Source organism: Coffea arabica, chromosome 8c (genome assembly GCF_036785885.1).
Source record: "Coffea arabica cultivar ET-39 chromosome 8c, Coffea Arabica ET-39 HiFi, whole genome shotgun sequence".
In the NCBI taxonomy this organism is placed as follows: domain Eukaryota; kingdom Viridiplantae; phylum Streptophyta; class Magnoliopsida; order Gentianales; family Rubiaceae; genus Coffea; species Coffea arabica.
In genome coordinates, this window is record NC_092325.1 from 5,052,452 (window position 1) to 5,065,481 (window position 13,030).

Below are 13,030 nucleotides of genomic sequence, written 5' to 3' on the forward strand. Positions count from 1 at the left end.
AATTTACACTGAATAACCGTTTAAAAGTATACATTTATATTTATTTCCTCCTCATGACTTCATTTTTTCAAAATATTAACACTATAATAATAAACTCGTAATTTTGACAAAAAAATAATAAGAAACTTGCAAAGATATTTTTATTTTAGGCCATTTCAAGTATCAAATTTAAAAAATTATATATTTTTTTGGTCAACACTGTGGGGTATCCGGAATCACCGACCAATTAAATTTAAAAAGTTATTTGACAAACAATTTTTTCCCCTAAATGCCAAGATTAATTGTCAAGTCAAATCAAGAGCTTTTTTTTTGGTGTTCTTGGGGTTTTGGGAGGGGGGTGTTGGTTGGGATTTAATCATCTTTTTGTCGTATTAAGAAATGATTTGGCAACATTAGCAGCAAAAACTTGGGTAATTATTAACCTCAGCCATCAAATCCAATTCATAACCAACTGAAATCAAACACGTGGACATATTACTGATACAACTCTTTTGTATTAACTGCCTAATTCAGTTCCCGGGCTCACTTTCCTATCATTTCTTCAGTCATTGAGAATTTAAGACACTAATAATTAATAAAAACATGAGCCCCCTTCCCCAGCCTATAACAAGAGAGTTTCAGATATAGAACTAGAAATTCCAACGTACGGAATATACAGAGAAGTTGAAAGAAAGCACAAAAAGGAAGGCAAAGGAAAATACACTGCTCTAGTGGTGGCCGGTGGGACTAGACTGGTGCTGCTGGTGTTGCTTTGCAGAGGCTTTCTTTTTGAAAGAAAGAAAATCCCTACCTTCTTTTCCCCTACCATTTGGGGTCATATCTTTCAAGTAAGCTGCTTCTTTTAACTTTATAAATATGCATTTTCAGCATTTTTGCTTCAATTTCGCATCGACCCAGATCCAGAAAATGGCTTATTTTTCTGTTCTCCAAGTGTGATTTGTAGATATTTGTAGGTAACGAAAATTTTTGGTTTGTTGGCAGGGGCGGAGCCAGAAAAAATTCTTAGTGGGGGCAAAAATAACACTAAAATTTTTTACCTACTCTTTTTCTAATTTTTTAAGCAAAAAAAAAAAAATATACCAACAAGTACAAATGATGTATATATTTCATGAAAAACATAAAAAGATAAATTCAAATTTATTAATATAATAATAATTTTATTTCAAACACAAACTAAACTATTTACAATTGCTCACTACGAGTTTTTATATTTTGATAACTGATTTGGTTGTGGAAGTAAGAATGGCTCTCGGTTGTGGAGGAAAAATGGGGATCAATGGAGGGAAGGAAAATTGGGAAGTAGGGACAAAGGAAGTGAATGATATGATTGGATGAATTGATCAAGAGAAAGAGTAGTTAGCTGTTTGGTTGTAGAAGGTAGTGGCTCTCAGTTGTGGGGGAAAAATGGGGGATCAGAGGAGGGAAGGGAAATTGGGGAGTGGGGCCCAAAGAAAGTGAATGATATGATTGGTACCTGCTAGTTAAAATGAAAAGGCTTTTTTTAGCTTATTTCAAATGTAATTTGTGCCCCACGTATCTTTTAGAATTTTAGTTTAGGAACTAACTTAAAAAATCACGTAATTCTTTCACATCCTTTCTAAAAAAATTTTGGGGGCACACTTAAAATTATATATTAAAATTATATAAGTATTATAGAATTTTAAGGGGAGCAGTGGGGGTCGTGCCCCCAGTGCCCCCACCTTAAATCCGCCCCTGTTTGTTGGTTCTTGTTTTTGTGCTGAGAAATTCAGTTTTGGGGGGCTTTTAAGGGGTTTCTTGAGAAAGTTGTAATCTTTGCTGTAGCCTCTATGATTTGCATTATTAATGTGTTGGTGTTAGAAGGTTGAAAATGAGCAAAAAGGAGGTTTTTTCTCTTTGTAACGATAACTGATAGTTAGGAGAAGATGATGGTATTGCAGTGATAGTAGATTCTGCATTTTCTTTTTTAGTTATAATTACCAATGGATATATATCTATGTAGTTGTTAAAAATGTGACAATTTGATTAAGTTGGGAGTAATGGTGGTTCGAAATATCTATTCTTTCTGTGGTGAAATGAGTTTGATGTTGTACTTCTTGGTGCGAATGTTATTGGGTAATCAAGCAATTCTATTGTTGAGATGAATGAGGTTGAGCTTGATTGAAAAAAGGTTGAGGCTTGAAGAGCTATTTGTGTTATTTCAATCTGCCATTTTTTCCTTTAATATCAGATATTTGCGCTGGAGTGGTTAGGGGTACCGGGCAGCATTACCATGCCATCCTTGAGTCGAGAACTGGTTTTCTTAATACTACAGTTCTTGGATGAGGAGAAGTTCAAGGAGACAGTCCACAAGTTTTGTTCATTTATTGTAAGACGAAGTCATTCATTTCTTGATTCCTGTTTCTACTGTTGTTGAAAATGAACGAGCTGATGAAATAGAATAAAGCATTTTATTATTTCTTTTTTGTCGTCAATATGCTTGGGAGGGAGGTTTGTGAGACTGAATTACAACTGAATGTTATTCTTCTATATGATTTGGGGAATGGTGAAAGTGTGAAAAGGACTGTGTACAAACTGTCACTCTTCCTAGAAAGAAAAGAAAAATAAAGATTTGCCATTTTCTGAAGATGGATTTAATTAACATGAAGAGTTTGTACAATACTTGTTGATTGAAGGAATTTATTAAATGACTCTATTAGTTTAAATATGAAGACTCTTGGCATGCTTGCTTCTGAGTTTATGGTAGAGTAACATGTAATATTATTCAGGTTGGAACAAGAGTCTGGATTCTTCAATATGAAATATTTTGAAGATCAAGTTCAAGCAGGAGAATGGAAAGAAGTTGAACGATACCTGAGTGGGTTCACAAAGGTTGAGGATAACCGCTATTCAATGAAGATTTTCTTTGAAATACGAAAGCAAAAGTATCTTGAAGCTCTTGATAAGCAAGATTTTATGTCAGAGAGCAGGGAGTTGTTGAGTTATGATAAAATCTGAGAAGTTATGATTATTCCTTACCTTACTATGCAGGAATGACAGAGCAAAAGCTGTTGATATTCTTGTCAAGGATCTTAAGGGGTTTGCCTCTTTCAATGAAGATCTCTTCAAGGAGATTACCCAGTTATTAATTCTTGAGAATTTTAGGTAATCAGATTCAGCATTTGAGCCATACAATACTTTCAGTTTCTTTGTGCCTTTTGAATTATCTTGTGGCATTGTTCTAGGCAGAATGAGCAGCTTTCCAAATATGGGGACACTAAGTCTGCACGAAACGTTATGCTGGTTGAACTGAAAAAGCTCATAGAAGCAAATCCATTGTTCCGTGATAAGCTCACATTTCCAGCATTCAAAGCTTCAAGATTGCGCACGCTGATTAATCAGAGGTTATGCTGCTATCTATGTACCACTAATCTGATTATAATTAGATGTAAATATGCAGGATACATCTTCACGTGTCTCTGTCTTGTATTAAGTGGCATTGCTGTAAATGTTGATTTTGAATGTTAAATTACTGATTTAAGGTTTTAGGGAAGTAGAGAGTATTTGTTTTTCTCATGGTTCCTGCTTTCCTTAGTAGGATATTTTCACTGAACTTTGTTTCTTTCTGCAGGCTTAATTGGCAGCATCAACTTTGTAAGAACCCCCGGCCAAATCCTGATATTAAAACCCATTTCACTGATCATACTTGTTCGTCTAGTAATGGAGCTTGTGCTCCCCCACCTTCTAATAGTCTCCTTGCTGGACCTGTACCTAAACCTGGGACTTTTCTGCCTCTTGGAGCCCATGGCGTAAGTTAATGATCTTCTTTATATCCAGAATTGGCTTATGCCTTTTGTTTACCTTGTCACTATTCCAAACTGTCTTCCTGCAGCCATTCAAACTAGTTGTTTCACCTTCTCCAAGTGCCATTGCAGGGTGGATGTCTAGTGCTAACCATTCTGTACCACATGCTGCTGTTGTAGCAGGTCCTCCAGCTATTGTTCAGGCACCTGGTGCAGGTCAGTTTTCAAATTATAACTGCTGGTACTGGATGATGTTTTGGGTTAATAGACTATGATTACCTCATGCAATGTTTTTAGCCACCTTTCTGAAACATCCAAGGACTCCACCTGGTGCTTCAGCAATGGACTATCAACTGCTGATTCAGAGCATTTAATGAAACGGCTTCATGTTGGCCAATCTGACGAGGTTTGTATAAATGAAGAAGTTTTGGCATGTTTTGCATGATTATGATCTGTTTATTTGATTCCTTGACGGGTGCAGTTTTTCTAGTGACCATACATGCTGATACAAATATTTTTCTAGGTTTCCTTTTCTGGTTCTACTCATTCTCCTAATATTTACTCGCCAGATGACCTTCCTAAAACTGTTGCACGTAACCTGAGCCAAGGATCTAATGTTATGAGTTTGGACTTCCATCCTCAGCAACAGACTGTTCTTCTAGGTTGATTCTTCAGAGACCTTTTTTTACTTGCATTAAGCTTACTCATGTGAAGTTACCTGCCGCATTTCTGAATTAACCAAATTTCATATATTAATTAAGATTGTTTATGATAGCCTCTCATTATCCTGAGCTTTAAGTATTTTGCTGGCTATTCTACCTGGTAGTTGGAACAAATGTTGGTGACATTAGCATATGGGAAGTTGGTTCCCGAGAGAGGTTGGCTAATAAAAATTTCAAAGTTTGGGATATCTCGGCCTGTTCAATGCAGTTTCAGGTCTGTATTTATGATACTTTAACCTGTCGCTCCTTGACTAAGGCGCTTAAATTTTAAACTAGTTATTGTCTATTAATTTTCCAAATTTGTCTCGTAACATTACAAAAACCTTAAATGACTCTAGACAACTCTGGTGAAAGATGCTACTGTATCTGTGAACCAATGCATTTGGGGCCCAGATGGATCTATACTTGGTATTTCTCAATTTTTCCATTTGACTTTGTCAAAATTCATTAATTTTATTTAAAACACATATCAAATTCTGTTGTCATTTGGTTTATTAGGTGTTGCTTTTTCCAAGCACATTGTTCAGATACATAACTACAATCCAGCAGGCGAATTGAGACAGCACTTGGAGGTATGTTGGTTTTAAACTGTTTGCTGTGTCTGTTTGTGAGTGGTAACTGTACAAATGTCTGATTGCTGATTACTGCTTGGGTTTTTTAGATTGATGCTCATATTGGCCGTGTAAATGACATTGCTTTTGCTCATCCTAACAAGCAACTGTGTGTAGTGACTTGTGGGGATGACATGATGATCAAGGTACTAATCTTCCATGAACATCTTAGTGTGGTTTTATTTTATCTATTTTCATGGATCTATCTATGACAGGTTTGGGATGCAGTTGCTGGTCGCAGGCTGTATATATTTGAAGGCCATGAAGCTCCTGTATGTTCTCTCTGCCCTCATTATAAAGAGAATATCCGGGTAAGACCTTGAGGGTGCTATGCTTCCTGTTTTATTCTTTTACAAGGCAGTGTTTCTGACATCTGAAATAATTTCTGGGTCATCTTGAAGTGTGGCCGTGAAAAAGAAGGTTCATATCTTGATTATTTGAGTCCTTTGACATGACATCATCATAATAAATCAGTGGTTGTTTGCAGTTTATTTTCTCTACAGCTATTGATGAAAAGATAAAAGCATGGCTTTATGATTGCTTGGGGTCTAGGGTTGATTATGATGCTCCTGGACTTTGGTGCACAACAATGGCATATAGTGCTGATGGAACCAGGCAATTTCAGAAGCTCTATGCTGTTTAATCGATTCCAATTTGATGGTCATAATCTACTTACACTTGGTGTATATTTCTTACCAATAGATGTGACTTCATCTTACACTATTTTTTCTTTTTGGGGTTGAAAGTATAACACGTTTTCTGCTTCTTTCAATTACAGTTGCTTTTATGATAGTTTTAGTTATTGCTACTGTCTCTGTAGACTATGCTGTCACCATACGTGCTTTTGGCATAGGATGCACTGTCATCAAGTCTGATAACATTTGAACATTATCAGGTCCTTACCATTATTAACAAAACAAGTTCTTAAATATTCTTCTAAAACTTCTGGAAAAGCTGTGTATTTTGAGATGCCTAATTTGTTGAACTTTCTAATAATAAGGAAATAGGTTCTTTCCAATTCTTGTAAATTCATATGGTGGTATAATTCTTTGGCAATGGCATCAAAGACAATTTAGATGCAAGTTATTTCTGCTTAAATATTCGTGTAACCCTCGAGATGTTCTTCTGAAGCCAAAATCTATCATGGTGAAAATTAGCACTTTTGCATACTTTTTCCTTGGAAAGCATTGGCGGTTTCTGTTCTCTATGACTTTTTTATTTTCCTTTTTTGATTTCTCCAAAGTTGCTTCATCAATCTGCTATTGCTTCAGATTATTCTCTTGTGGGACGAGCAAAGAAGGTGAATCCCACCTTGTTGAATGGAATGAGAGTGAAGGAGCTGTCAAGAGGACATACTCTGGTTTTAGGAAACGGTCTTTGGGTGTGGTGCAATTTGATACAATAAGGAATCGTTTCTTAGCTGCTGGTGATGAGTTTCAGATTAAGTTTTGGGACATGGATAATAACAACATGATTACTTTCACCAATGCTGATGGGGGATTGCCTGTTAGTATCTCTTTGAAAACAACCATTTTTTGTTGATATGCCTTTTACTGCAACTTGGAAAATTCAAAATCAATGATAAGTCATTGCAGGCAAGTCCTAGACTGCGATTCAACAAAGAAGGATCATTGCTTGCTGTTACAACAAGGGAAAATGGAATCAAAATTGAAAACTAAGAAAAAAAGGGAGAGAAAATACTCTTCTTCATATCTTTGGACTACATAATATACAAATATATATATATATAAGTGTAACCTAATTTAGATCCTAAAATCATGCTAATCTAAATCAATCTAGTACCTAATTAATCTATGATATTATAATCAAATCTTTTCTAATATTTACAATATTAAATCTCTTCATAATATCAGATCACATATCTTCAACACTCCTCCTCAAGATGGAGTATAGATGTTAATCATGCCCATCTTGTCACAAATGTAATCAATTCTCAGACCATTTAGAGGTTTAGTGAAAATATCAGCTAACTGCTCTCCAGTTCTCACATGACTGGTGCAAAAATAGTTTTGCATCTTCTCATAGCCAAGCCACCTTTTTTTTCTCCATCAATGGGTGGGTCATCAGTGAGATGATCATCTCTATCGATGCTGCGCAGATATATCCGAATAGTTTTACTCCAATTCAAAAAATTTTTTCCACTCAATTTGTGTTCAGTAATTTTTGATGTTGTAGGAATAACATCAGAAATTACTGTTTTCATCTCTCTACTACTACCTTTCATATCTGCCATTATAATTCACACAAGAAAGACCTAAAAGTGACTCAATAGGGTCATGTCAAAAGACAAACTGATAACAGAGATTCACACAAGAAAGACCTAAAAGTGACTCAATAGGGTCACGTCAAAAAACAAACTAATAACAGAGCCTGAAACTCTGATACCATGAAAACTAAGGAAAAAGGGAGAAAAAAAACTCTTCTTCATATCTTTGGACAACACAATATACAGATATATATACACAAGTATAACCTAATTTAGATCCTAAAATCATGCTAATCTAAATCAATCTACTACCTAATTAATATATGATATTATAATCGTATGATACCTAATTAATATATGATACTATAATCAATCTTTCCTAATATTTACAATATCAAATCTTTGCGTAATATCAGATGACATATCTTCAACAAAAATATTGGTGAGTACAGATGGACAATACTTGTTGAGGATGCTGGAGAGCAGAACATTCGAGGGATCTAGGGCTTTCTCTGAACAAGTCAATGTTAAAGTATCTGCATTTCTCTTTTTATTTGTTTTCTTTTTTTTGCAGAAGGGCATCACATGATTATTTCTTTGCATTGTTTTCTGCAGCCTGCAATTGCTGGTTCTTTGGGCCCTATTGGTCATGTTGCTGCCCCTGTTGCTCCAATCCTCGAACGAACCGACAGAATTCAACAGTCATTATCCATTGGAAATCTTGTATTCTGTTTTTCCCATTTTATTGTCTTTAAAAACTTTTGTCTTTTGATTGATGATTTCTGTCTGTACATCCATCTTCAATGTTGTTGCTGTGCTCTGTTTGGCTCACTCATTGATCTGACTCATTTACAGCCTGCCATGGAGGGAAGCACAATAGCCGATGTCAAACCAAGGATTTCAGATAATGCTGATAGAATTAAATGCTGGAAGTTTTCTGATATAGCTGAGGCAAATCAACTCAAGACTCTAAGGTTGCCTGACCCTCTGGCTGCTAGCAAGGTATATGCATGGTACATGGGTGGGATCCTCACTTTTATTGAAATAATTTTCGTTTTCTTGGGAAAGCATTCATTGTAGGACAGAATTTGATTGCATAAGTCAACTTAACCCAGCCAGTGAACAGCATAGCATATCCCACTTCCTGTTTTATGTAACATGTCCCAGCAACAATTTAGAGCCTCCCAACCAGTTACCCTATAGCCAGTTGCCCATTTCGCTAGCTGCATTCAAGCCACCATAATGACCAAACCTCTCAATCACAGATTATCTCCTTTCTAAAACCTTAAACCTCTTCCAATGGCATAAGGATGAGAAAAGTGGAGAGAGAAAGAGAGAGATAGAGAGAGAGAGGCTGAGTTAAGGTTATTGATGTATATGCATTCAGGTCCCCTGATGAAAATGTATTTATTGTGCCTGCTGTTGGTGTGATATCATGATGTTCTAAAAAGTTGAATGAGGTATTAAAGTGCTGCAATCGGAAGTTGAGGGGGTATCTGTAACTAGTGTGTAAGTCTCAGTGTCAAATGCAATTATCCTATTTTATAGAATTTCTTGCTGTGTGTAATGCTTTGAAAGTTCTTTATCAACGGATACCCTTGGTACTTTTATTTAGCAAGAAATATGGGAATTGCAGATTTTGCGTTTGCTTTACACAAATTCTGGTCTTGCTCTATTGGCGTTGGGCTCTAGTGCTCTTCATAGGCTCTGGAAATGGCAGCGCAGTGAACGGAATCCTTCAGGAAAGGTTGGATTTTCAGCATGTTGTTTCCATTTCTGTTCTCTTTTCCTTCGGTTTAACCTTATCTGATATATCCCATTTTTTGTATTTTTTTTTCTTTCCATGTTGTATGTTCTGTGCATATCAGTCTACTGCATCCATCATTCCTCAGATGTGGCAGCCAAGTAGCAGGGCTCTCATGTCTAATGATCTAAGTGAAGCCAAACTAGCAGAAGAGTCACCCTCATGCATTACTTTATCAAAGAATGACTCTTACGTCATGTCTGGATCTGGTGGCAAGGTCTCTTTGTTCAATATGATGGCGTTTAAGGTCTGTTGTTACCCTCTGCACCTAATGCCATTATGTTATGGGTCAAAGTCCTCTTTTGCTTATCTGTCATTTTTTATGCTCGGATTGTGTTTTCATTGTGCCCGTTGTTTGCGTTGTCTGACCTTTGCACGACCTCTGCTGATGGTTTAAGATGACAAATCCAATCCCTTGAATTTTGGTCAGGTCATGACTACTTTCATGCCTCCACCTCCAGCAGCTACCTACTTGGCATTCCATCCTCAGGACAACAATATTATTGCCATAGGAATGGAAGATTCCACTATACAAATATACAATGTCAGAGTTGATGAGGTAGATTTTCTTGTCATCCCTTTGGATCTGTGAATATTATCCTATTCCAAAGTGCTGATCATGTTGCTTATTTAAAGAAATTGTTTGTTTAGCACTTCAATGGCTTTCAGATAAAGATAACGATGCTGCCGCAGGATGTTTTGAAAATGAAAGTTTTTATGCATGATTTTTGTTGCAATCACTTGACCAATTCTCTTTATCTACCTCAGAGTACATCTTTTGTTGTTGAGACAGCCCCTTTGAAGTCCCTAAACCTTCCACAATAGGTCAATTGTGGATTATATTATACCAGTTTGAGCCTCATAGTATTATTTCGTGCTTTGTTATCTTGAATGTGGCATCATTTGGAGGCCCAAATCACCTATAATTTCTAAATGTCCTCAAATTTAAGACTAAATAGGAAATTAGGAAGGAAAACTTAAAATCTTGTATTCTGTTTGGTGATAGTCAGATTCTGGAGTAGGGGCAAGAGCCTGATTTATTAAATGATTATGGAAAACTTAGTCTTTTTTTTGTGAAAACTCCAACCAATGTTTATTTGGGTCCTTCCTGCACATTTCCATAGTAGTTTTCCTGTTTTCTTGCATCTGTAATGCGTGATATACCCTAATTTCTTCTTGTGCATTACATGCCTTTGTATTCATTTAAAGGGAAGATGTTGTGAAATATGTGCATATGATCTTTCTTTAAATCTACTTTTTCCTAGATTGACTGGTAAAAGGGACTAAGAAGAAGGTTACTTTCTATTTTGTTAGTGTATACTTAGCTTTCAGAATTAAGAAGCCTACAGATCTGTTGATTACGATCTTTTTTGTATATGGTGGCTGCTTCACTATCGGCTTGTATGTCTTCTTTTCCCCCTGCTTGAGATGGAACTATCAGCTGTTTTTCTTTTTCACCCTTGGTTTGAATTATAGGTTAAAACCAAGCTTAAGGGGACCATAAACAAATCACTGGGCTTGCTTTCTCCCAGAACTTGAATGTATTGGTATCATCTGGAGCTGATGCCAGGCAAGTGCTTTTTTTTTTTTTTTCCAAGTCTAGATTGAAATTATCTCCTTTATCATCTGTAAAAATGTTAAGGAGCTAACTGCTCATGATTGGTGCACCATATTGCTTGCAGCTATGTATCTGGAACATTGATGGTTGGGAGAAGAAGAAAATGAAAGCTATACAAGCACCACCAGGTCATACTTCACCCCTAATTGGAGAAACTAAAGTTCAGTTCCACAATGATCAATGTCATCTGCTGGTCAGTCATGAAAGTCAGATTGCTGTTTATGACATTCAACTTGAGTGTTTGAATTCGGTGAGTATCTGCTTTATTCTAAGGGAATTTATTAGTTGGTTTAATTAGTACAGTTTTTAATCAAAATTCAAAGAGTATACTTGCTATATGTGTTAAGAATCAGAGAGATTTAGTTCTTTGGATTCAGTCTGGCTTGAAACTCTAGATTGTCCTCTGATATGACTTTCTTCCCATTATGAAAATCAATTTTGCAAGGATTCAAGCATAACACATCATGTGTTTGGGTTAACCATGGATGTGATTTTCTCCTTCTTTCCCTCATCGGTTATGTTTCTACCAAGGACCAGAAGAAGGTTGAAAGAGGGAAGAGAGACAATAACTTTATCTCCCATTTTGTTTTTCCAGATTAATTCAGTGAATGGCATTTAGCGGCCTTCAAATTTTCGTTCCCATGTCTGCTTGTATAGCATCTTCGCATCTTCTTTCTCCCAAATTATTGAGAATGGTGCTTTAGATCGTTACTTGGTAAATATGAAAACTCTTCCATGCAGCAAAAATTTCCATAATTTTGTTCCCTGGTATGTTATGAGGCTCAATGGAGTGGTCTTCTAGTAATGTTATCCCTTCCTCTTTAGAGGTCTTTCGAAGTGTTTGCTCTGAGGACCTCCTTCTTGTCATGATTTTAACTGTTTATTCTATCGCAGCGGTATCCACGAGACGCACTTTCTACCTCCATTTCAAGTGCAATATACTCTTGTGATGGCCTGTTTGTCTACACGGGATTTTTGGATGGTGCAATTGGAATCTTTGATGCTGATAGCTTGAGGCTCCGTTGTTGAATAGCACCGTCGGCTTACATGCCTTCATCAATTGTCAGGTATTGAAGTGATGATACTCATCTGACTTTTCAATAAAGAAGCTGGTCATGCTTCATAGTTCTTTAAGTTTCTGCCATGGTCTGAGACAGTCAAACAGGTTCAGGATGTACCATGGTCAAAAATCTCTCTTTGCTAGCACAGGTGTCTCTCTGTGTGGATCCTGACTTTGTTTTTTCTAGTGATTCACATGTGTATCTGACTGGTAGACTGAAACGAGTCAATCATGTAGCATGCAGTTGCGTGCTTTTGAGGACATCCTATTGCATCAAGTATACAATTTGGAATTTCCTTGGCATTTTCGTTGTCTTTAGAACTAATCTAAAATACAAGAGTAGATCGTTAATTGAAAAGGTTCAAAATTTCTAAAGCAATTTTCTGTAACTCTTGTTTTGTTCATTTTGAGCCGTGGTGCAGAAATTTTGTGGCTAAATATGCTTTTGCATTGACATTCAGTTCATAAAATTGCTAATCTCATCTTGAACTTTAAGTGGTGCGTTTCTATGGATCTGACGTGAGTTATCAAATGTGGCAGCAGCAGTAGTGCTTTTCCCATGGTGATTGCAGCACATCCAGTTGATCCCCGCCAATTTGCTCTTGGTATGAGTGATGGTGCTGTTCATGTAATCGAGCCATCGGATACAGAGCCAAAATGGGGTAGTTTGAGCTCTCAGGATAACGGAACTCTGCCGACTAATCCCTCAAGTTCTGCACTAAATAGTCAGCCATTTGAAACGCCTCCTAGGTGACATTTTGCACCAGTTATTGTTTTGGTAGGATGGAGATACTTGTTTGCTTGCCTTTCGCCCAGATAGTTAAACTGTAAAGTTAAGTTCCTTGTCCCTCCTAGTGAGCCAAATGTTGAAAGGCAAAGATACATTTTTTTTAATTTATTAGTTGTTTGCTTTTGAGACCTGCAAGGTTTCTTGATTTTTGACCAATGATTCATTTGCAAAATTTCAACAGTTAGTCCTGGTCCAATCACTCTCTCCCTAATGCAACTATTGAAGAAACTTAGGTCACTGCTAGAAAGATCAAAAGAGATTGTTAACATAGTTGCCATTTCTGCCTTGGGCATTTAAAGACTTTTTTAAAGACACTGTTGCTATTTTATACCATTTGCTTCTCCCCTTTTACGCCATGGTCCCAATTGTTTGCATCCATAAGAAGAGGAAGGTGCGAATGCTGAAAATTGCAATGATTTGAATTTCCAAACTTCCAA

General features: G+C 36.6%; 1 pseudogene; it reads left to right on the forward strand.

The window, feature by feature from the left end:
• The first annotated feature begins 284 nt into the window (after positions 1-284).
• Positions 285-12,777, forward strand: LOC113707193 (protein TOPLESS-RELATED PROTEIN 2-like; annotated as a pseudogene).
• The last annotated feature ends 253 nt before the right edge of the window (positions 12,778-13,030 follow it).